We start from the raw sequence: 22,365 nt of genomic DNA on the forward strand, positions 1-22,365 counted from the left end.
CATTGTCTCACCAGGCTATGTTTATTCGGCTATCCAGTGCTGAGCTTCGATGAAACTTCACGAGACCGGCGAGATGCTTCCACAGAGCGGGAGATATGCGGCGTTAATGAAAGCTTTGACACCAAATGGATATGAGTGAACATCAGATGACATGATTTCACAGCTTTTCATTGGCCATTTAGATATGTGAAGCATACTGTGGACATGAGAAGGATTAAAATACCAGGTGTAAATGTGAATCTGTCTGTCTTGTCCACTTGTGATCCGATTTACCAAAACATATTTTAATACCAGGTATAAACAGCCCCTAAGATGTGTTTTGGTCAATCAGATCACAAGTAAAGGTGTCCTTTCAACCACATTCAAAGGTATCCGAAAACATATTTGACCTGATTTCTTTCTACTCTCAGCCTATTAATCTAATGTGTGATGTACCGAGCACAAAACACATCTTAATACCAGGTGTGAATGCTCCTAGAAGCCGTTCCCATTCACATCCTCTCAACTCCCTTTTCCTTAGACATCAGCGTTATTACTCAATACTAGGGGAACATACATCAAAGATTCACCTCGCCCCCTAACCATGAGATTTGCACGACCTAAAGCTTTCAAGCTCCTGCCATCACATCTGCTCGAGAAAGTCCCAGGGCAGTGAATGGGGGTATTTTGATGGTGGGAAAGACCTTAAATCTAAGCTACATAATATATCGTTCCAGAAAATATAAAATACACGTGACATGTGTTTCTCCATAAGCTCTTGTTTGAGTTTGCAATTGGACCCTGACCCTAAAATGAGTCTGTTAAAGACAATCACTGTATATTTGACCTTTTAGGAGCAGATGAAACTAATGAATGCTTGACACAACATTGAGATGACATTGTGTCTAAAACAGGGATAGTACTTACTGTTGCATCTGTTTCTGATCAGCGTTCTGCCCATGGAGCATTAGCCTGACAGGAAGTACTTCACTGAAAAAGGAGACAGTTGTTTAAAACTGTAAGATGAGGCCTATGACTAAAACTTTGACATATTTAATCATCAGTTGTATAGTAGTATTTTAATTGTATTAAGCTATTGTCATTTAGAATTTCTCTAGTTTTAGAAATACTTAAGCAGACTCACCAAAAAAAGTAGATTTAGCACAATTAGAGTTCCCACAAAAAGGTTCTTCATCTTCATTTCATAAAGCAATAAGAATACTTTTTTGTGTGCAAAAAATCCCAACAGAGCGACTTTATCAGTCTTCGACGTGCATTCGCACATGTGTTGTGAATGCCAGCTCCTGTGTCAAGCACCACACGCACGCCACATAGACATAATTATTGCCTAGAGGGGTCACTGAGCCCTTTGGTCCATTGCTGCAGTCCGTGTTGTGCTGTTTGCAGTAAAATTGCAACTTTCTTATTCACTTGTATATTTTTATGGCTGTCAATTCACGTGCATAAGTCTATGTTACTAGAAGTAAACTATCGCTTTATGATTCAAGAGGTTGATTTTATTTTATTTTTTAACTTTTTGAGTTAGTAAAGAACATTTGGAATCTTCTTGTACCATATAAAGAATTGCAATTGTGTGCAAGAAAAAAATCAAAATTGAACATATGTGAGTAGAAGACTTGATGCAACTATCTAATCATAGCATTTTACAACGTGTTGGTTAAGCACAGTCTTACTGTGAGACCTGATTGACTTGTTACGTGATTTACTGTGTTCCCAAAGAAAAAAATGCCAAACTATCAGTTCACACAGCTGCTTGCACTGTCCAAACCAAGTTCAGGGGGGCATGAGGTCTTCCTCTCGCAAGACTTGACAGGCTGTTGATTAGTATATAGCGCTCATATGTTATCTGGCTCCACTACTGGGTGAGTATGGATCTTATTAGGAGTAAGTATGCTGAATAACCAAAAGCCTTACAAGGGGTGGTAATATAAAACAGGCCTCTCTCCAACACCAACAAGTTAGGAAAAGACCTGTTTTAGCCTCTGTGACAATCTTCGGTGAAAATTACCCCACTGATTTTTTTAAATGGAGCCAGTTTGACCTGCACTGTGGCTAAATACTCAGTTTTTTTCACCTGAAGTAATATCTATATTACTTGAGGCTATTGACTGAGAGGAGACAGGAGGGTTTACATGCTAATATTGGGAAGTGTGTGAACTGGGATAAGCATTATGTGCTTTAGGGTTTACCCAGTTATTTTATAGTCGCTTGTCTCTGAAGATATTCTTGGGAAGTTGCATTATTGAGAATACTTTGGGAACTTTTTATCGTTTTTAATATGCTCAGACAGTATAAAACCACTTGCTTGTTTCTCTTAGAGCTCTCACAGCCAGACAAAGAGAGTCCCCTAAACCCAAACTAAATGGCCAAGTTATCCTAAATAAATGAATACTGGGATGTAATGCAGATTAAGCTTTTGATATGTTTGGTATATAAAGTCTTTGTTATAGCTTATCCTACACATAAACTTAATAATAGTCTTCTTTGTAGCAACTTTAAAATATTTTTCCCATTTTAACTATTGCACTGATTTAAAACACGTGAAAAAACGCATTCAGATGCTCCAGTATATATTCTTCTTTTATGAACATAAAATAAAGCCATTAAACCACAAATAAGAAATTTGGCAATTTAATGCATTGGACAAGCTTGGATATTTCTCTTCAGATTTACTTTTTTTGTAATTTTTACATGTTTTTCTTGTACCAAATTCCAACCACCTGTTTTGGGGGTCTGTAGTCACTGTTCCCGGGACTCTTATTTCTCCTAATTAGACTGCTCTATTTTTCCAAAGTTAATCTTAGTGTGTCCACCTGGATGTTTTACAATAATTTGTGGTTAACCTGAAATAACCCTTGATGTACATTTACTTCAACTCTGAAGAGTGTCACTGAAGCATTAATCTGAGAAGACAAGTTCAAGCTTTGCAAAACCCTGAGAGTGCCACAGGTTCTGTAGTGTTTTTGATTAAGCCCAATTGGGTTTCATACCCAATTGATATGTCACAGATGTAATAAATTCCACAGAGTGGCTGGGAACCATGCCAGAATGGATTCAAATGACTTGCCAATCACAGACTGTCAACCCGATAGCCTTTATCACACACTGTATTTTCGCTTCAGTAATTCAAAAGATTTCTATCATTGACTGCAGTCTCCTTCTGGGCCTCCTCAAATTACAAGGTTATGCCCTTGTCTCAAATATATAACTCTTTAGATGTTCAACCACAATGGGACATTTTCAAACACGGACTCTGCATTCTCAACTTACCTCAAACATAGGTACAAGCTGCGCCATCTTATGTACGAATTGACCTTGGGTATGGTTATTTCATACAGTAAGGTTTAACATGCTTGTAATGTCTTGTTGGGGAAGTGGACCTGTTCTTTGTAGGATCATGTGCACCGCTGGGTCTGGAGAACGATGCTTCTGTTCTCTAAGGTCTTCCCTCTAGGAATGTCTGGCTAGAGGCTCTGTGAAGGCCTGTAATACTAGTATCTTGGCAGTGGAAGCACTGGAATCGCTCCAGATATTGCTAAGAGGCTTTAAAAACCTAGACTGGAAATTCAATTACCCTTTCTTCAGAGTATTCCTGTGGTCATGTGAAAACAAGTCACTTTGCTTAATATCTTATTCTGTTCCATAACTGGGCTTGATCCATGACTCTCCCTAGATTTCTATTTCCTGAAAATCCAGCATATAGCTGTTATAGACTGTATGGTGTACGTTACGCTTAATGCAAAGTGCCAAAGGCTATTTTCATGGGTGTTTTACTGTAAATAACTTTAAAGACCCTTTAAATTTAAACATTCATGTGTGAATAATAAATGTGTGTCTCTTTGTTTGAAAAAAAAGTTGCCTGATCCCTTAGTCTTGCTTGAACAGAAACCAGACATAGGGAATTGGGAGTGTCTGCGGTACTGTTCGAAAGAGTCCCTAAATTTGTAATAACCTATTTAAAAGTAGAACAGGGACTTTGTAAACATTTAGCTTTTCCTAATGTTCTAGTGATAATAATACTGTTGTTAAAATCCAACACTGAAACCAAAACATAGAAGACACTTACACTGTACACAAAACCAAAACAGCCACCATATGCTCAAGACAGCAAATCTATTGGGCATTATTTGACTGAAGACCAAACTTAAGAACATGCTGTTGTCATTTCTCTATGTAAAAGCAGTATGCAGCAGGACAACGCTCCATTATTCCTCCTTTGGCCAGGGCAAGACCAGAACGTTTATTCAGATTGTCTCGGCTATTGACTTGTGTCGCTTAGGGACCAGTGTTTGTTTTGTGAGGAGTGTTTAAGAGACATACAAAGCAAAGCAGGGTCAGTCGGTCTCTTCATTGTTATACTGTATGTCCCATAGCCCCACTCATTGTAGTAAGAAATGGACAAGAGATCATTCTCAGCCTTATCATCCTGGGAAGGACTGACACCATTTCGATTCAACTCCCCTTGAGCATATTATCACCTTAATGCTGGAGAGATCTGCCACATTACCTATAACAGTCAAATACAAGGCTTGTTATAACAACTGAATGATACTGTTATTGTGGATGTGCTTTCTGTATATGTGTTTCTAAAATGCAGCTGTTTGGTTATGTTATAAAAAGTAGTAGTTTGATATCTCTGTGGATAAGAATGAACTGTACTTTTATCTTTTTATCAAAAACCATTGTTTGAGTTAGTAGTTCTCAATAAAGATTTCCTCGTCTGTCCTGTCATGGTCCTCCTTCTCACCTTTAGTGTTTGTGTGTCGAACTACACATCTGGGTCTGGTTATGACTGGAGGTGTTTCCTTTGGGCTGTTCAGTTTCCTTTCACCTCTCGCCTTTTAGAATGAGAATTTTACTCTCTACATGGTGCAACATTGAAATATGACGCATCCATCGACATCTTAGAATGTATTTTTGGATAATGGCTCCACTGAGACTCTTATACTTCACTTATCAGATCATTTTTCTGTCTGTAGAGGCCTGACACTCCCATTATCATCCCTCATAGTACTCTTGTGATGATAAAGACTCAATGGAGTTTGTGATTTGGTGATTTGCTCACTTGAATTAAACTAGTGCTACCTATTAACTTCCTTAGAGTGATGCCAAATCTGGCCACAGGTGACTTGGGTACCAGGAACGAGATGTTACTTGAAGTCTCTGGGTGTGTTCAGTCAGCTCCCTTGTTCAGTAATTTTCAGAGATTTAAGTTCTAAGCGATCAACAGGCGGTCAGTGCTAGTGTTTCCCAGCCTAATTATGGCAACTCCTGAAATTTGCCACTTGCTGCTCTGATGTATCTTTGTCTGATGGTCAAACATGAGATATAATTCATTTTGAGTATATCTAACCAGTCTTTGGTCTCATGAATCTATTTTTTTTCATATTAAGTCTGTCCTTTGTTACATTGGTCTACAAGTTGAAAGCTTTGGAATTAAAAGTAGCTAAATGTGATCTGAACTGGTTCAGTAATAAACTAAAATTAAGCCCTGAGTGTTCATTGGCTCCAGTTTCCAAGATATAGCCTCAGGTCAATTATGCTCCATAACTTTTCCAATACTTTGTTGAGGTAACTTTGACAAAGCATCACAATCATCAGAGACCCCCTCCCTTTATTATAAATCAATTATAAATCTTTATCATGAAATTCCTTGAAAACTTTAACCAACCAGCACCTTTTCACCTGTTTCCTAATTTAGCAAATCAAAATATGTAAGAATTAACACATTTTATTTCGAAGGTCGATCATTTTCCAAAATTTGTAGATCAGTGTTATTATTGTTTTGACTTAAATTCGAAAACTCATACTAAATATAATATTATTCTTTTTTAATATTTTAATATTTTCTATGTAATCTTAAAATTTATTAGAGCACTGCCTTTGTAATGACTACAACTTGATAAAAAAATCATGTGTTTTTCATAGTGAACTTTAACCAGTATTTGAATTAGACATCAAGTATCCCAAATGTATAGTGATTCAGTGCCTGTGTATTCATGACCTAGGGAGTTAGGGAACTGATTAAAGGAGATTGCACACTGGGTGAGAAGCGCTGTGTCGCGACATGTATCTAAATATCGAACACATTATTTTCTATGAATGTACACAATGTGACTCTGGTTGCTGCTCGCCCGTTCTGTGACCTCCTTAAGACGCACCCTCTGTTCAATGTTACTACAATGTGACCACAGCTTGTCACTGATGAAAAAACTAGAGAGCAGGGTGGCTGCTGATGATAAAATATGAGAAGTGTAATCAAAAAAGCAAATAAGTAAGGAATAATTGACGATGGGCCGTTTAATTATTTGAAAATAATGCAAACCCAAGGTGGTAATGGGGCACAATGCGGGTGTGCAAATCACCGGAGTAAATTATTCTGCTTATACCACAGTTACCACTGCACTGATGTTTTTTAAAACATTTGACAGGTTAGCTGTGCATTTTACAGAAAAATTAGCAACACCCATAACATTTGTCAAGCAGTCAGAATAGGCCTAAAGCATTTCACAGGCCCGTGGTATTTTGGGTTGTTCAAATTCACTACCTTTTTGGGTTGCTCGTGGATGAAAACGGCCCCTTATTTGAACGGCTGTAAAGAGTTACCAGATGAATACATATATAATAATTTTTTTTGCATAAATCTGTTAATCAACCTCAGTACTGATCAAAACTACCAAGAATTCCATGATTTTAACTCTTTAATTGCCAAGATCATAAGTGATGTCACTGATTTGGGGGAAAAACATGAATCAAAGCCAATGTTTTTACTAAACTTCGACATGCCCAAGACTGTAAAAAAGGTAAAAAAAAGGTCCAAAATCACTTTTTATATTGAAAAAATTTTGTGTTTTTTTACAGCCGTTTAATTTAGTGACTGTATTCATCCACGAACAACAAAAAAGGGTAGTAATTTCAAAGCATTCGCCAAATATGTGTTAATATAAGATTTGTCACCAAAAATCATTCCATTTGCTGAAACACAGAGAAAGTTGTGGCCAAATTAACCCTCATATTATGTTCCGGGTCAATTTGACCCGTTTTGATTTTTAAGCTGTCGGATAAATTAGTTAACCTGTGATTTTATTTTTGAAATTTTGTGACTTTTTCTCATTTATGGCCATGAACATGCATGCAAAGTTTGGAGATGCTGATATGTTTTGAAGTGTACCAAAATAATTTTGTAACAATTTTGAGGTTCGCGGGTCAATTTAACCCGCATTTTGTTTTGTTCCAGAGCAACTGTATAGACCTAAATTAAATATATATTTTTAGTGTTTGTTGCTATATTGATGTTTTACTATCCTGAAATAGGGGTAAAATGCTTCTCCTCACTATTTTGAGTACTGAAAAAGACTTTTACAGACACAGATGGTAGGAGTGAGCTATCATTTCTATTTACAATGTATATGAAATACTACTTAAGTTACTGTTTTCCTCCAGACATTTTGTCACTTTTTCTCATTTAGGGCCATGAACATGCATGCAAAGTTAGGATACACTGATGTGTTTTGAAGTGGGTTTTTTTTAGCACAAATAATGATTTTTGTTACAAGGCAACTGCATAGACACAAATTAAATACATTTATTGCATATATGTTGGTGTTTTACTACCCTGAAGAGGGAAAAGTGAGCTTTTCCTCACTATTTCAGTATTGATAAAGACTTCCTCAGACACAGAAAGTAAATGTGAACTATCATTTCTATTTTCAATTTATAGGAAATACTATGTAAAGCAGATGAATTTAGACCCACAGAAAATCCAGAGGTGAATACAGGTGATGCCAGTTGTGCCCCACAAAACATGACACCAAAATAAGCATCATTTGTGTAAAATGCAAGAAGTCAGAAAACACATCTTTGATGTGTGCACATCATATAGTGATTTCTTGAATTTGTACAATGAGCCTCAAGAACAAAAGCTTCATTTCATTTCACAGCAATATTAAATTGTTTATTTAGGATGTTTTAAACTTAGGTATGTAAAAAAAGAAAAATGTTAAATGTTGCTGTTTTTGTGCAACATTTGTTAAAACAAACATCTTAAAAATTGTGGTTAAATGCATTTTTTAAAATCATACTTTTTAATTTTAAGTGTTTGTAATGTTTGATAAATAAATACTGATACTAAAATGGTCATGTTCATACCCAATTCCTTCTTGTTTTTCATAATGTGATATTTAAGGAATTGCATTGAATCCAATGCGGGTCAGTTTGACCCGCTCCATCAAAATCGTCACAAAAATCAAACACAATACTTAAAAAAACTTAAAAAAAGACTTAAAGACTTAAAAAGACTTTAAGACTTAAAAAAAAACACAGTTACTGAAAACATCCCCAACAACACATAAGGGTTAAAAAGAAAACATGGAATGTTTCTGGCTCTACTCTGTGATTTCCAACCAAAGACAAATGTGACTTTGGTCAAGTCGCTTTTGTGAACATGTGAGACTAATTAGACGGATAGTACACTTTATTAGGTGTTTGTAAGAGGCGTTAACATCCGGATGTTAAAGGAGTGCAATTTCGAAAAACCTGAAATATATTGTCTTGTGATGCATTACTTGCATTACTAAATGTAAGAAAGTGCTAAAATTCTAAGTTTTTTTGAGAAATTTTAGGTCCTAGTCCAGATGAGAATGAGTTCATATTGATTGTGTTACTGTGTATTTTTTGTTATATCATCAGCTTTGTTACTGCCATCTCTCTTTCTCTCACTCTCTCGCTTTTCTCTCGTTCTGATTTCCATAATAGGCCTTGGGGTCAAGGTCTGAAATAGGAACAGCTGTGTCCCTCTCAAGCCACCTGCACACACACCAACACACACATCCTTCACTTTCTCTGTTTCTCTGTGTCACTTATACATGCACACAAACAGTGACAGTGCTTTTGTGTAATAAAGCAGCAGAAAAAATTAGGTTGTAGTGCCAGACGCCTCTGGTGTTGGCCAGTTTGCCGAACACACATCCGCAAATAATAACCTTAGAGGCTTAAACAAACTTATAAACATAAACACATGTTTCAGTGCCAGACAGGCAAACTAATTTGTCCACAATTCTTTTGCCAGACCGGACTAGCTTTGCATTTTTAGTGGCCCAAATACACACGCTTGTATTTAAAGGTTAAGTAAAGGCCTTGATGCTTTCCCTCTTCAATGCTTTCACTCATTTATCTGACAAGCACAAGGCACCACTTAGAATCTTTTTATTGTTACACACACACATCAGTGATTTAAGGTGCACTGTAGGGTACCGTCCAGACCACCATGCTTAATGTGCCACAAACAGTTGAACAGATGCAAATTACTGGTTACTAATCCTCCTAAAGAGTTGAATCCAAATCAGCATTCTGCTTTGATCCACACACAGAGAGTTGAAAGCTTTATAGCAAGACAACCGCTCTACACTTGTTCACCCACTTTGCTTTATGTTCTCTGTCCTTTCACATGTTTATCATGTCTTTTTGTCACAATAACCTCACACGTCAGAGAAAAGAGAGACCGGATGGCCGTGAATACAAAGAACAGAACATCATTTGAATGCGTCTGCAGATACAAACTCTCGCTTGAATTCATTCAGGTCATCAGATTGTTACACTCTGAGGCTATTTTGGGGATTTTCGCCTGGATTTGGCCTACCCAATTTCAAAAGCTTCTCATACCCACATGCAGAGGTGTACATACAAAAGTTTGGTATCATTTTACAGGAAACCCTGTGAAATGACATAAAACACTGTTAAAAGTGCTCAACATGGTTGTATGTGTTGTCAGTCCTCTAATAAACACAAAAATAAATAGGCGCTTTTTGATGTTTTTTTTCTAAAGTCTGTATTTAAAAGTGTATAACTCTAGCCCTGAGTGGGAACGAAACCTGCAGACAGTTTTGTTTGATTCCAGCAATTGCCAGCTTACAGAGGAAAAAGGAATTTTTTCTTTATCATAATAAATGCAGAAGTTATTTTACTCCAACTGATGGGAGGAATAATACGCTTTTGGTATACAATTTCTGCCAAAAAACATTTGAAGTGCTCCCATAACCACATACAGTGGAATAAATGCAATATATTTATATCATTTTACAGAAAACACTTTGAAGTTACATAAAAAGCTGCTGTTTGTGACAAATATTGTTATTTATGTTGTGTTTCATATGATAAAACACCAAATTTTCTTTTTTACGTTGTAAACACTGTTTTGATAGTGTATAACTCTGGTTCTGTGTGCTCTAGCAGACTGCAAACAGTTCTGGTTGTTAACAGCAGCAGACAGTAAACACCCAAAAAAAGAATGAACTCTTTAACATGTCGCCTTCAAAAGTTATTCTTATTTTACTGAAGTGGGCGAAAATACATTTTTCATATAAATATTAATTTGTTTAGCACATATAATAAATAGCAAGGGATTATTCATGCACACAACCAAAGAAACTGCTGTGAATGGACTCATTTTTTAGAGTAGGACCTAAGAGAAAAGATGGTGTATCATTTGTGGCTATCTGAGGCAGTCCACACTCGCGTTTCCCATACGTTTACAAAAGACGATTTTTCATTATTCATTCAACGATTGTTGGATATGTTATAATAATAGGACAAAAATAACGCTGCACCCTTATTCCTGAGAGTGAGACCTTTCATTTGATATAAGACTTGCCCATGTTTGTCATACTTGAAAAATATGAAATATGTGAAATGATATTAAAAAATATGGGGGGGTGATAGTGTAAATTAAGTGTAACTAACTTTCTTACAGTAAAACATACCTCAAAGTGATGCATATCTGCAGAAAGTAGAGAGTCTAAGCTTTCAAACAGTATCTCATATGTGGTACTGGGTCCATGACAGACCATTCAAAATTAAAGGAATATTTTATATTAGGTCAAAATAAGATAATTCTGGACCCGGTACAGGGTCCACAGAGTCAAACAAGTCAGATTGTTCTGAATGTCACCTGTCTTATAAAACACAAACAAGACAACAGCTTAACACTAAAAAGATCTTCTCATTGATGGTTTTACAGTGGCAAGAAAAAGTATGTGAACCATTACAAATGAACTGTTTTTTTACAGTGATTTTCCATAAAATGTGATTTGATCGTCATCTACGTCACAACAATAGATAAACACAATGTGCATAAGCTGACTTCACAAATTACTCTAGTTTCTTGTGTCTTTTTTGAAAACGCCCATTAAACATTCACAGTGCTGGAGGAAAATGTACTCATATAGACTAAAGTGAACCCATAGATCAATTATTGTAATGAAAGCTAATTTGTGTCAGAAGCTGGACAACTGTGGTCCATTTAATAAAATTGGTTGTCTCTAAAAACCGCCAAACCGGAAGTGACTTAACCAGAGTGTGTGTGATTAATTTAATGAAAATTCAATTCAATTCAATTCAATTTTATTTATATAGCGCTTTTCACAATTTGGTAAATGTATCAAAGCAGCTTTACATAATAGAATACAAAAAAAAAACAGAATTTTGAGAACTGTCTTAGAAATGGTCACTTTTTACATGTGAACGGCCTCTACGCTAATAAGATTTTGTTTCTCTCTCACTGTCTCGTCCTCGATCCCGAGGACAATGAGACAAACAGATCCAGTTCCGGTAAATGTGAAAGTCGGCACACCTCTGATCTACTGGCTGTTCTTCAACGTGATGCCCAGCTGATGCCTGACCAATGACCGCAGGCAGAATCTCCTTATCCGTTTCAATGTATATATATTAGGGCTGTCAATAGATTAAAAAAATTAATCTAGATTAATCGCATGATTTCATGAGTTAACTGCGATTAATCGCAAATTAATCGCACATTTTTATCCATTCTAAATTTACCCTAATTTAACACTTTTCAGGTTTTTAATATTCTAATCATATATACATATATAGATGCTTTATGCAAATGTATGTTAACAACAGCCTGTTTACATTTTAACAGAATCACCAGCCATTGTTTTGTATATGAATTTTCCTTTCAGAAGATTTTTCTTTCTCCATTTTTGTTTGCTGCTGCATCATTTGTGACCTGTGCTGGCAAGTTGAGTCGGAATTAGCAAATTTTTAAAAAAAAGTTGTTCATATTTTGACATTCTCTATTTAAACATAGAACAATGCATGATTTGTTGAAATATAACAAAATATGACAGAACTACACGTGTTTGAAGTTGAAAGAGTCAAATTACCACAAAAATGTCCACATCCATACATTATATTACCACATCAATACCTTAAAATCACTGGTAAAACTAATAGATTTAGCACACACAAAGCAAAAACATCATCAATGTATGTTCAACTTTTTTTCCTTTTGTTTGATTGACATTGAGACAGACTGCTTAAAATCTAAGTGATCTAATATAATGTTACACATCAGATATTTTTAACCAACAGTTAACCAAACATTTACTTAAGACATAACAGATTATAGATCCTACCTGCGTGAATTCTTATCAAAACAGATATTTGGAAAACTGTAATTTTGTGTAGATGTCTATATATCCGGGTCGCGCACTTGCGCGTCTGTGTGCACGCGCTTCAGATATCAGTCAGTCAGCGTGAGGGGATCGCTTTTGAGTCTTGTCGCTCTTAATAACTCTTTAACATTAATCAGGTACCGAACTTTATCTCTCTTAATGACTATTTTAACATCAAGCAAGTCCTGCAGTCTATTTTATAAGTCATGCATAAAAGCGAAACCAAAATGAATTGAGACGCATTTTTGTATTAGATTAAGCATTAGGAGGACGGTAACGTTACACCTCTCAGACGTATAAATAAAGATCATATCAGATGTCCAACGAGCATTTAGAGCATTGGATTTGGTAGACGATTTGCTTAATGTTCTTGTTTCTATAAAAACCTTTTACTCATTAAGAGAGAGTCACATTTGCCTGCGTCTCTGCTCATTCAACTATGGGCTGGACCAAGGGTCAAACAGAAATTGCGCGTTGCGTTAATCTCCGTTAATAAAATTAGTGACGTTAAAATGAATTTGCGTTAACGCGTAATTAACGCGTTAATTTTGACAGCCCTAATATATATATATATATATATATACATATATATCTCCCAAGGGTTTTTCCCTCCTAGGACTTTTTTTACTTCCCCAGCTAAAAAGCCCGGGGGTTTTTCTCATATAGGGGTTTTTCAACCCGGGGAGGCAGCCTTCTTGGGCTTAACTTCTATACGTTACATTAGTAATACGTTCGCTTATAACATTGATTTATAGCCACAGCAAATTTAGCTGCTTGTGCTATCGTGTATTATGTTGTGCTATCTGTCGATGTTCTGTGCTTTTCACTGCTTCTATTAATGTAAAGCTGCTTTGATACAATTACCAAATTGTGAAAAGCGCTATATAAATAAAATTGAATTGATTTTTTTTTACAAAATTTATGCACTCAATATTTTGTAAAAAATGTTTACTTGTGCATTTAATTTTTGTATGGTATTTTTATACAAGGTTATATATTTATCTCACAAAAAATGTACTTAACAAATGCACTTTAAGAAGCATCAGCTCTTATGAACCATGCCCCTCTAAAGATATCCGATCAAGAGTTGAGGCACTCCATAAGCCTGAAAAGGGATACAAAATTGTTGCACTCCATAAGGCTGAAAAGGGATACAAAACAATCTCAAAAATGTTTGGACATCCATCAGTCTACAGTTAGACAAATTGTCTATTCCTAGAAGTTGGCCAATATGACTCCTAAGGCACAACGCAGAATACTCATTGAAGTAAAGAAGAACCCACAAGTATCAGCTAAAGGCTTGAAAATGAACTCACAAGTTTAACTCTTTCTCGCCATATTTAACTCTTTCTGATTCAGATCTACTGAAAGCGCTTGCTTGAAGTTATTGCTGCCAAAGGAGGTTCAACAAGCTATTAAATACAAGACTTCACTTACATTTTCCTCCAGTACTGTGAATGTTTAATAGGTGTTTTCAAAAAAGACACAAGAAATGAGAATTATTTGTGTGTTGTCAGTTTATGCACATTGTGTTTGTCTATTGTTGTGACCAAGATGAGGATGAGATCACATTTTATGGCAAATCACTGTAGAAAACCAATTTATTTTCTTGTCATGGTGTATATAATTTGCAAGATTGTGTAGTGCTTTCTTTCTGGACATCTTACCGAAGTATTAATTGATTACTTGTACACCCTCTTTTTTTTGAAGAAAGAACACCCAAATACAAGAGGTTAAGGAGTACAGCTGGTAGGAGCTTACTGGGTAATTTATCTTTCAGCATAGTAATTAACCTAGAAGGAAATTAAAGCACAACCACCTTTCCTTCCTTCTCTCATCCCTCTTACTCTACCAACCACCTCTCTTGTTCTCATTCTCTGTCTTCAGATGATCATAGGGTAGAACATTTTTCTGGGATAATTAATGTTATTATTTCTCATATATTATTTGTATGAGACTGTAATATTAAAGTACATGTTTCCACTGTGAATGATGTACTGATTTTAAATTGAATTATCGATTTAAGTTGAAAATAAGGCTGTTTCTCAATTCTAAGAACGCAAAGAACAGACTTGCGTTTTTGTGGAGATCAGTTTTGCCAGGCGACCTTGGAAGAACAGTCACAGAAGGTCGCGAGAATATAAAACGCACTTGTGAGAATTCAGATGTGTGCGATCTTCCTGTTGGTCACCAGACCTCCATCATTGTTTTGCCGCAATGACTTTGGGGCGTAAAACGATTTCAGTGTGCACTCGATGCATCCTCGATATCAAGAACACATCCGGGTATTTTTATGCGTCCTCTGTACTTGCGTTCTTGAGAATTGGAATTGAACTTCGACGGTTTATGATGACGTAGAGCGAGGACACAAGGAAGCAAGATCGCTGAAGAACGCATATTGAGAAACAGCCTATGACTTGTTTTAGTTATTTCTTCCTGACATCCAATGCCAAGTTGACACCACATGACTTTAAACATTTGCCGATCACTGTGCTGTTTAGACTGCATGACTTGCTCTCTGTAAAGTCTGGAGTCTTAGAAAGTCGTTGAGGTGTTCACACTACATGAATGATCCACAAGAGGAGGTCACACACTACACTAACTGAGAACAACTTTATCACTCAGTGACTCTAAATGGTTCCCAAACCCTATTTTGTGACATTTATGAAAAAAGGTGACAAGTGGACACCTAAAAATTTGTTGCTGCACTTGAATTTTTAAGTTTAATTAATTTGAAATTACAATTCATTTAAATTTTCTTGACTAGTGAGGAGTTGCTATTAATTATAAAAATAGATGAAACTACTTAAGCTAATAGCAAATAGCAACTCCTTACTAAAATTCAAGTTAATTAAACTTTAAAAAATGTAAGCAACAAGGAATAAAGTGAAACAGGACATAAAACGAAACAACACGTGAAACAAATTTTTTTATTTAAAAATAGGCGTCAGAAAGAAATTGGCACTGCAAGCTATTTGCATGATGATCTGCCCTGATAAACCCCCAAAAAGGAAAAAAACAAAGAAAGAATGGATCAGCATACGCTGGTACCACATTGCTCTCATTGGCTGTAGCTCATTGTGACATGTGACATCAAAGGATGTTAAGTCGGATGACAGCTCCAGATATTTATAATTCTAGATATTTGTCTGGCGTCGATGAGGCATGAGCTTCACGTCAGCGAGCCTCTTTTATGCTTTGTTGACTAGTTCACACATAAATCAATGCCTGCTGATTTGCCCCCGATCACAGCCCAACCTGTCGGTGAGCTCGATGACTTGCAAATCAGACTTAAATCTGGCTCAAAAATCCTGTAGTGTAAACTTGCCAAAAAACATTTCGATTTTACTCTCACTGTTGCTTTAAATCATAGGATTTCTGGACTTACCAAAAGTTTTTCATTTCAGAAACCAGAATCATTCATACATGAGCACACACATACAGAAACAAATGTGCATGACATGACACGTCTCCCTCTGGAACGGGGTCAATAACAGGATGCTCGAAGCTGCACGTCTTTGAAATGTTTTAGTTTCATCATTCAGGAAAAAAGCTAATGTTGCAAGCGTTACCACATTATTTTGGTTGTTACTGCTGATGAATGCAAATTCACTTGAATGTTATGCATAGTTTTTACTCACTGATAAGTATAGGACTTTCTATAGTCTTAGTAATAATAGTTAATAGCACATAAAATTTTACAGTAAAGGATGAGTGAACTGTGTGTGTAGAAAGAGACCTGTAATGTTGTTTGAATTTAACAGCATAAATCAATCACACATAAAATAACAGATTAAAAGTTATTATTCTAAGTCACAATTTAACCTAATTTGGCCCCTTTTATTAGTAATTTGATCTCATTGGATCCAAAAGCTGATACAGCCCAGCTTTTGCTTCATTAGATCTTAAGTCATCTTTCATTTGAGTTGGAAATTACCTCAACCATCATAAGTGTGATTATAGTCCAGATTAGTTGACTCTTGCAACCATTTGTCATTGATGTTTTTAATTAAAGAAATACTGTAGTACATATGAAGAATTTGGTTCCAAAACGCAATAAATCCATTTTGACAAATTTTGGTAAAAACCTGTTTTCTATACCAAAAAAGTGACAAGATGAAAACTTTTTTCTGTTACAAACTTTCACATAGCATCTTTAGGTTATAAAAACATAAAAAATTCAAATCCATAACTTAATTTTCAAAGATTTATTATAAAAATGGATTATTTTTTCCTCAAAATGCAATAAATCTATTCAATCAATATATAAATGTGCATTAATCTTTGCCATGTTATATTAATTTAGTTGACTAGTGGTATACACTGATTAAAAAAATAAACATTAATGCATTAATCAAAACACTTACTTTGTCATATTAAGATCATTGTCATTGCTGCGGTTAAGACATCCTCGCTTAACATTTTTCACAAAGATCAGCTGTAAAATGTTTTGGTCCTGCTCGATTTTCGTTGACTTTGAGTAAAATAATGTCAAGTTTTTCATAATATCCCCTGGGGTCAATGTGTTAGCATGAGAGCAAAACTTGATGTTCGAAGCTGCAAGCGGTCGTCTCCCGAGTGCCTCTCGCGTAAATGATTAGATGTTGATGGCTTACATTTCTTTCCCGTCACAGAAAACCATCACAGGTTTATCAATGCTATTAAAGTATTATTTTGTTTTGGTTTGTTTGTTGATCTTGAAGTACAAAGTAGATGAGGAAAACTAAGATTCTGTGTACTCAACGCGCCACCATTGTTTGTTTACATTGCGTGAAATGGTGCGCTGTAATCTGTGGAGCGGATTTAATGCATTCTGTAGAAAATGAGGAGTGGCGTTTATCGCGTTTTGGGCAAAAAGGGAGAAAAGATGACAGAATAGCACGGCTAATATTGGATTTTGTGTAAAATTAAGAATTTACATTTAAATACTGACCTGATATAATAATGATTTTGGCAGTAACTCTTTTTTTCAAAAATGGCGTTTATTGCGTTTTGGAACCAAACTCTTCATATTCTGTTAAAATGTGTTAATGTTTTGATAACAATTTTGTAGCATTTTGAATTGTTTCTTTGGTGTTACATCTATAGATATATTCATAAATCCATGCATACATACATGTGTACATACCAGGATTAGTGGAATATATTTCTCTGACTTTTGCACGATGTCGCTATTGAACGGCGCCATTTAAAGGATCTTTCTTTCCTCCAAGCATATGCCTGGGACCTCCTGCACAACAGCGTCACGACTTTGTACCTCTACAAACATTCCCTCTCATCCAAAGTCTGATCACGTCCCATCAAAGGTCCAATCCAGACAGAGATGAACAGAAGGAGAGAGAGTTTGGGTGGGATGAGTTGCACAGGCACTAAAGATTGGACAACGAAATGCAAGTAGAAAGAGGGAAAAACGAGGGACAGTACAAATACAAAAGACTCTTTCCAAACATATAGACTGGAAAAGTAAATGTTTGGAGAGGGAAGAAAGGAAAGAGAGGTCGTGACCCCTGCCCACTATTTACAGCTCCTCACGGTTGCTGGGATGCAGGATCTCTTAATATGCGCTGTGGGCGATAATGTGCCTGCGAGCTAGTGGCTAGTGAATGTCCCAAAAAGAGAGAGAGAGACACCTGACATGAAATAAGAGAGGTCACAATCTTAAGATCAGAGAGAAAGTGTCCCATAAGCCCCCTGCTATGGAGGAAATGAACATTTGGGGCGTGATGGACATGCAGTCAAGAGGGGTGATCACCTCTGAGTCTCTGTTGCGAGTTTGCACTACATGAGACGCTAGGTTAGATGAAGAAGGTGTTTAAGTGTGTATATGTATAATGTATACGTGTGTGTTTGTGGAAAATGAACTTTCCTCCTGGTAATCCTGATAATTGCCGTTAAATGTGCCATTGCAATGCAGTCTAATCTAAATAACCCTAGGCTCAGCAAAAACAATCCAGCATTAGTTTTAGGCACATTTGAACTGAAACTTCTTTTAATTTGTATATGCAGATGTAGGGCTTTTAAAGCTTTCTACATTATTTGTACTTTACTTAAAGGGACACAAGGCAGCATTTTTATGTTAATAAATCATCTTCGTAAGTCGGTATATGGTTAAATGACTCATTACCGGACGTATGAAATCTCTCGCCCGCCCCTACCGTCTGTAGGAAGAATACCCCACTTGCAACTTCGCTGTATCCGACCCGGTGTCCTTCAGTCTCGCAAAGTCTCAGATATCGCGAGAAGCAGTATCACTTTACAGCAAACAACACAGAGTCAGGCGAGCTAAACACGGCTAGCGATTGTTGCAAATGGCAGAGCCGGGGAAGAAGCATCGAAAACCCTTGACGGAAGAGAAACCTAACTGGATTGGAAATAAGCTGATAAACTTGGTTTCGAGGGGGGAGGGACAACAGTTTGTTTTTACGACAGTGTGTTTGAAAGCATTTACTTTCAGACACTAGGGGGAGCTCGTAGAGAAATATTACGCAGACTTGCCTGGTGTCCCTTTAAGTAGACTCTATAGTGCATACTTTTGACTTTTACTTCATTACATTTTGCAAAAATTATCTTGATTTAAGTGCTCATTAGTGAACACTAATGAGCACCAATTATAATAGGAGCTATGGTCCAACATCTACCCCTTTGCTACGCATCGGTTTTTATTAATACTTTTGGTTCATTCTTTGCGGCGACATGCACTACATATGCGTATCACTAGTAGGCAATGTCCACACCGGGCATGTCATGGTGTATACACAGTATCAAGGCAAAGCCAAAGAAGCAGTTGCTTGATATGTTGGAGAAGCATCAGCAGTAATGAAGGTAAAAAGACAGCAACTTGTTGCAGCTTGAGTTAAATATCACTCCTCAACTTGGCCCATCTTTGTTTTTACCATCGGAAATGTGTATGAGGAATTTTTTTTTGACGGGAGAGGTTCTAGCGGACCAATCACAGCGCTTGTGGCGTGTGTGGAATAGACACATACGGTGTAGCTACTGCATAGGTTGTATGCAGAACCATGAAAGGAACGTAGCACTTACTCTTCAACTAAACCTTATTTAGGATTAGTAGGCTGTCTGCTTACACTTTATTGTGATTGTTCTTCCAACTAACATTTAGCTTACTATAAAAAGTACATGTGAACTTTTTCTACTAACGCTATGCCCAACAGTCCACTAATACTCAACTAATACTCTAATGAGCGTTTGTTGACATGCAGTTCCATCATTACTTATGTATATTCATTTATTTAACAAAATAAAGTGGAACCAGATGTTGTAATGCTACATTTTTCATTATAAGGCTTAAAACTTAGGGCTCTATCAAACACCCGGCGCAATTATAATTTTCATGTTTAGCGCCACGTTGTTTAAATAGCAAATGCATTCGCGCTCAATTTTGCGCACATGGGCGTTCTGGTCTGAAAACAAGGTGTGTTCAGGCGCATTGTTGGGGCGTTGCTATTTTGAGGCAACTAAAATAGACTATGTCATTGACCAACAAAAACCTAGTCTAAAGTCAATGGCGCAATACTGTTTTTGTTATTTAATGAGCGCGTTTGTAATATGCGCCTATAAACGGGACGACAACGTGGGTTTGCTTATCACACACATGGATGCGCAGCAGCACAAAACGCTTTTAATGTGAAAAATCAAAGGATTCAAATGTAAAAGATTATTCATGAGTCTCTTGGACATAAACGAGGACCATTTATGAGACGATAGAAGGCGTAAAGAGCTGCTTCACCTGCAGCCTGGTAAGTAAATAAATGCTTTAAACAAATGCATCTATTTTTAAATGTTTTTTAAATGCTACCCCACAAATTTATTGTATATGATGACTCTGTACCTGTGGAAATGATGAGATGAGAACAGTTTTTAAGTAATGCTTTAAAAAAACATGGCGCTGTCCGAGTGCTGAAACGGGCTCCGTACGTTTGAAAATTCTTTATCTCTTACTGTAACAAATAAAGTATTTTTAGAGTACAAACCTTTTCTTGCATATTTGCAAATTATTTTATGAGATTACAATGATTATGTAGGATATCAATGCATTTACAGCAATTAAAAGCCTGCTATTTACTTCTATGACTGAAAGAAAACGTCTTTTAAAAGTTTTAATCCAAAAAATAACAATTTTAATAAAAATGAAAACAACACAATTTTTCAACATTATTCTTAAACTGGTGGTCTTTTTTCCTCTGCTTAGTTTTTCAGTTTAAAAAATCTGCTTTCTAAATAGGGATTAGGCATGGCGCCAGCGCAACTGGCTTATCTAGGATATCAATACATTTATAGCAATTAAAATGTCCGGGAAACCACTCCTACTGTATACGTTTCAGTAGAGTTTTCTTAAAAACTTGGTGAAGGAACCCAGGACACTGAAAAGATGGGTGGTCACTGTTGAGATCTCTTGTCCCCGGTACGGTCTTATTATCTGAAGTTGTTTGCTGAAAGCGGTCTTACGCTGTTTCCGCTTTAGCGTGTCAGTGATTGATTTATGAGTGCTAGTGATAATTACAATGCAGTCTAGCGAGCAAACCCACAACATTTCAGCTGTCTGCTCAGATCACGAAAGCATGCAAGGTTATGCTGTCTTTTCTTTATATGTCTCATCGCTGCACATTATGTCATTATGAGCCTTAAATATACAGTCTGAGCTGGCCGGCCACATCCAGATTGTCTCTTATTTGTTTGTACACTTGTTCGCTATTCTTGATACCTTTCTAATTGCTTGGCTATTTAAGCTTTATATTTAAAACTTGTGCAAACAAGCAAAACTCAAGCAGCAGGCCAAGAAAACCAGTGAGCTATATTTGAGAAACCAGGAATTTAATGAGGGGAGGAAAAGAAGAGACAAAAAAACGAAGGACAAAAAGAGAGGAATGGACTGGAAAACAGATGACATTGGGTGAGAGGGTTTATAGAAAAGAGTGGGAAGTTGCTGACATGCAATGAATTTACTGTAGAGCAAATAAAAAAACGAAGAAATTTAAATCAATTTTATATCTTTACTAACATTACATATACTCGTAGATCAACGCTCTAAAGCTCACATGCTGTCCTTCATCATTTTTATATCTGATTGTGACAGCCTGACACTATATGCTTATGTTAATATAATATTTATTGGCCCACTGCAAACTGTTACTTTTATATTTAACCCCCTCCTCAAAAAAACATGAAAATTATGAAATTGTCCCTGCTAAAAAACAATAGACACTATCAAAGAAATTCTATTGGTTTTATTGGTTTAATTGTGAATTTTATTGGTTCTGATGGAATATGGCCCAAAACACACTACAGTGTATTGGTCTTTGTTGGTCTCTAATGGTATGTATTGGTTCTATTGGTTCTATGTATTGGTTCTAATGGAATATGGCACAAACCACACTACAGTGTAGTGGTCTTTGTTGGTCTCTAAAGGTATGTATTGGTTCTATTGGTACTATGTATTGGTTCTAATGGAATATGGCCCAAAACACACTACAGTGTATTGGTCTTTTTTGGTCTCTAATGGTATGTATTGGTTCTATTGGTTCTATGTATTGGTTTTAATGGAATATGGCCCAAAACACACTACAGTGTATTTGTATTTGTTGGTCTCTTATGGTATGTATTTGTTCTATGTATTGGTTCTAATGGAATATGGCCCAAAACACACTACAGTGTATTGGTCTTTGTTTGTCTCTAATGGTATGTATTGGTTCTATGTATTGGTTCTAATGGAATATGGCCCAAAACACACTACAGTGTATTGGTCTTTGTTGGTCTCTTATGGTATGTATTGGTTCTATTGGTTCTATGTATTGGTTCTAATGGAATATGGCACAAACCACACTACAGTGTATTGGTCTTTGTTGGTCTCTTATGGTATGTATTGGTTCTATTGGTT

Source organism: Misgurnus anguillicaudatus, chromosome 1 (genome assembly GCF_027580225.2).
Source record: "Misgurnus anguillicaudatus chromosome 1, ASM2758022v2, whole genome shotgun sequence".
In the NCBI taxonomy this organism is placed as follows: domain Eukaryota; kingdom Metazoa; phylum Chordata; class Actinopteri; order Cypriniformes; family Cobitidae; genus Misgurnus; species Misgurnus anguillicaudatus.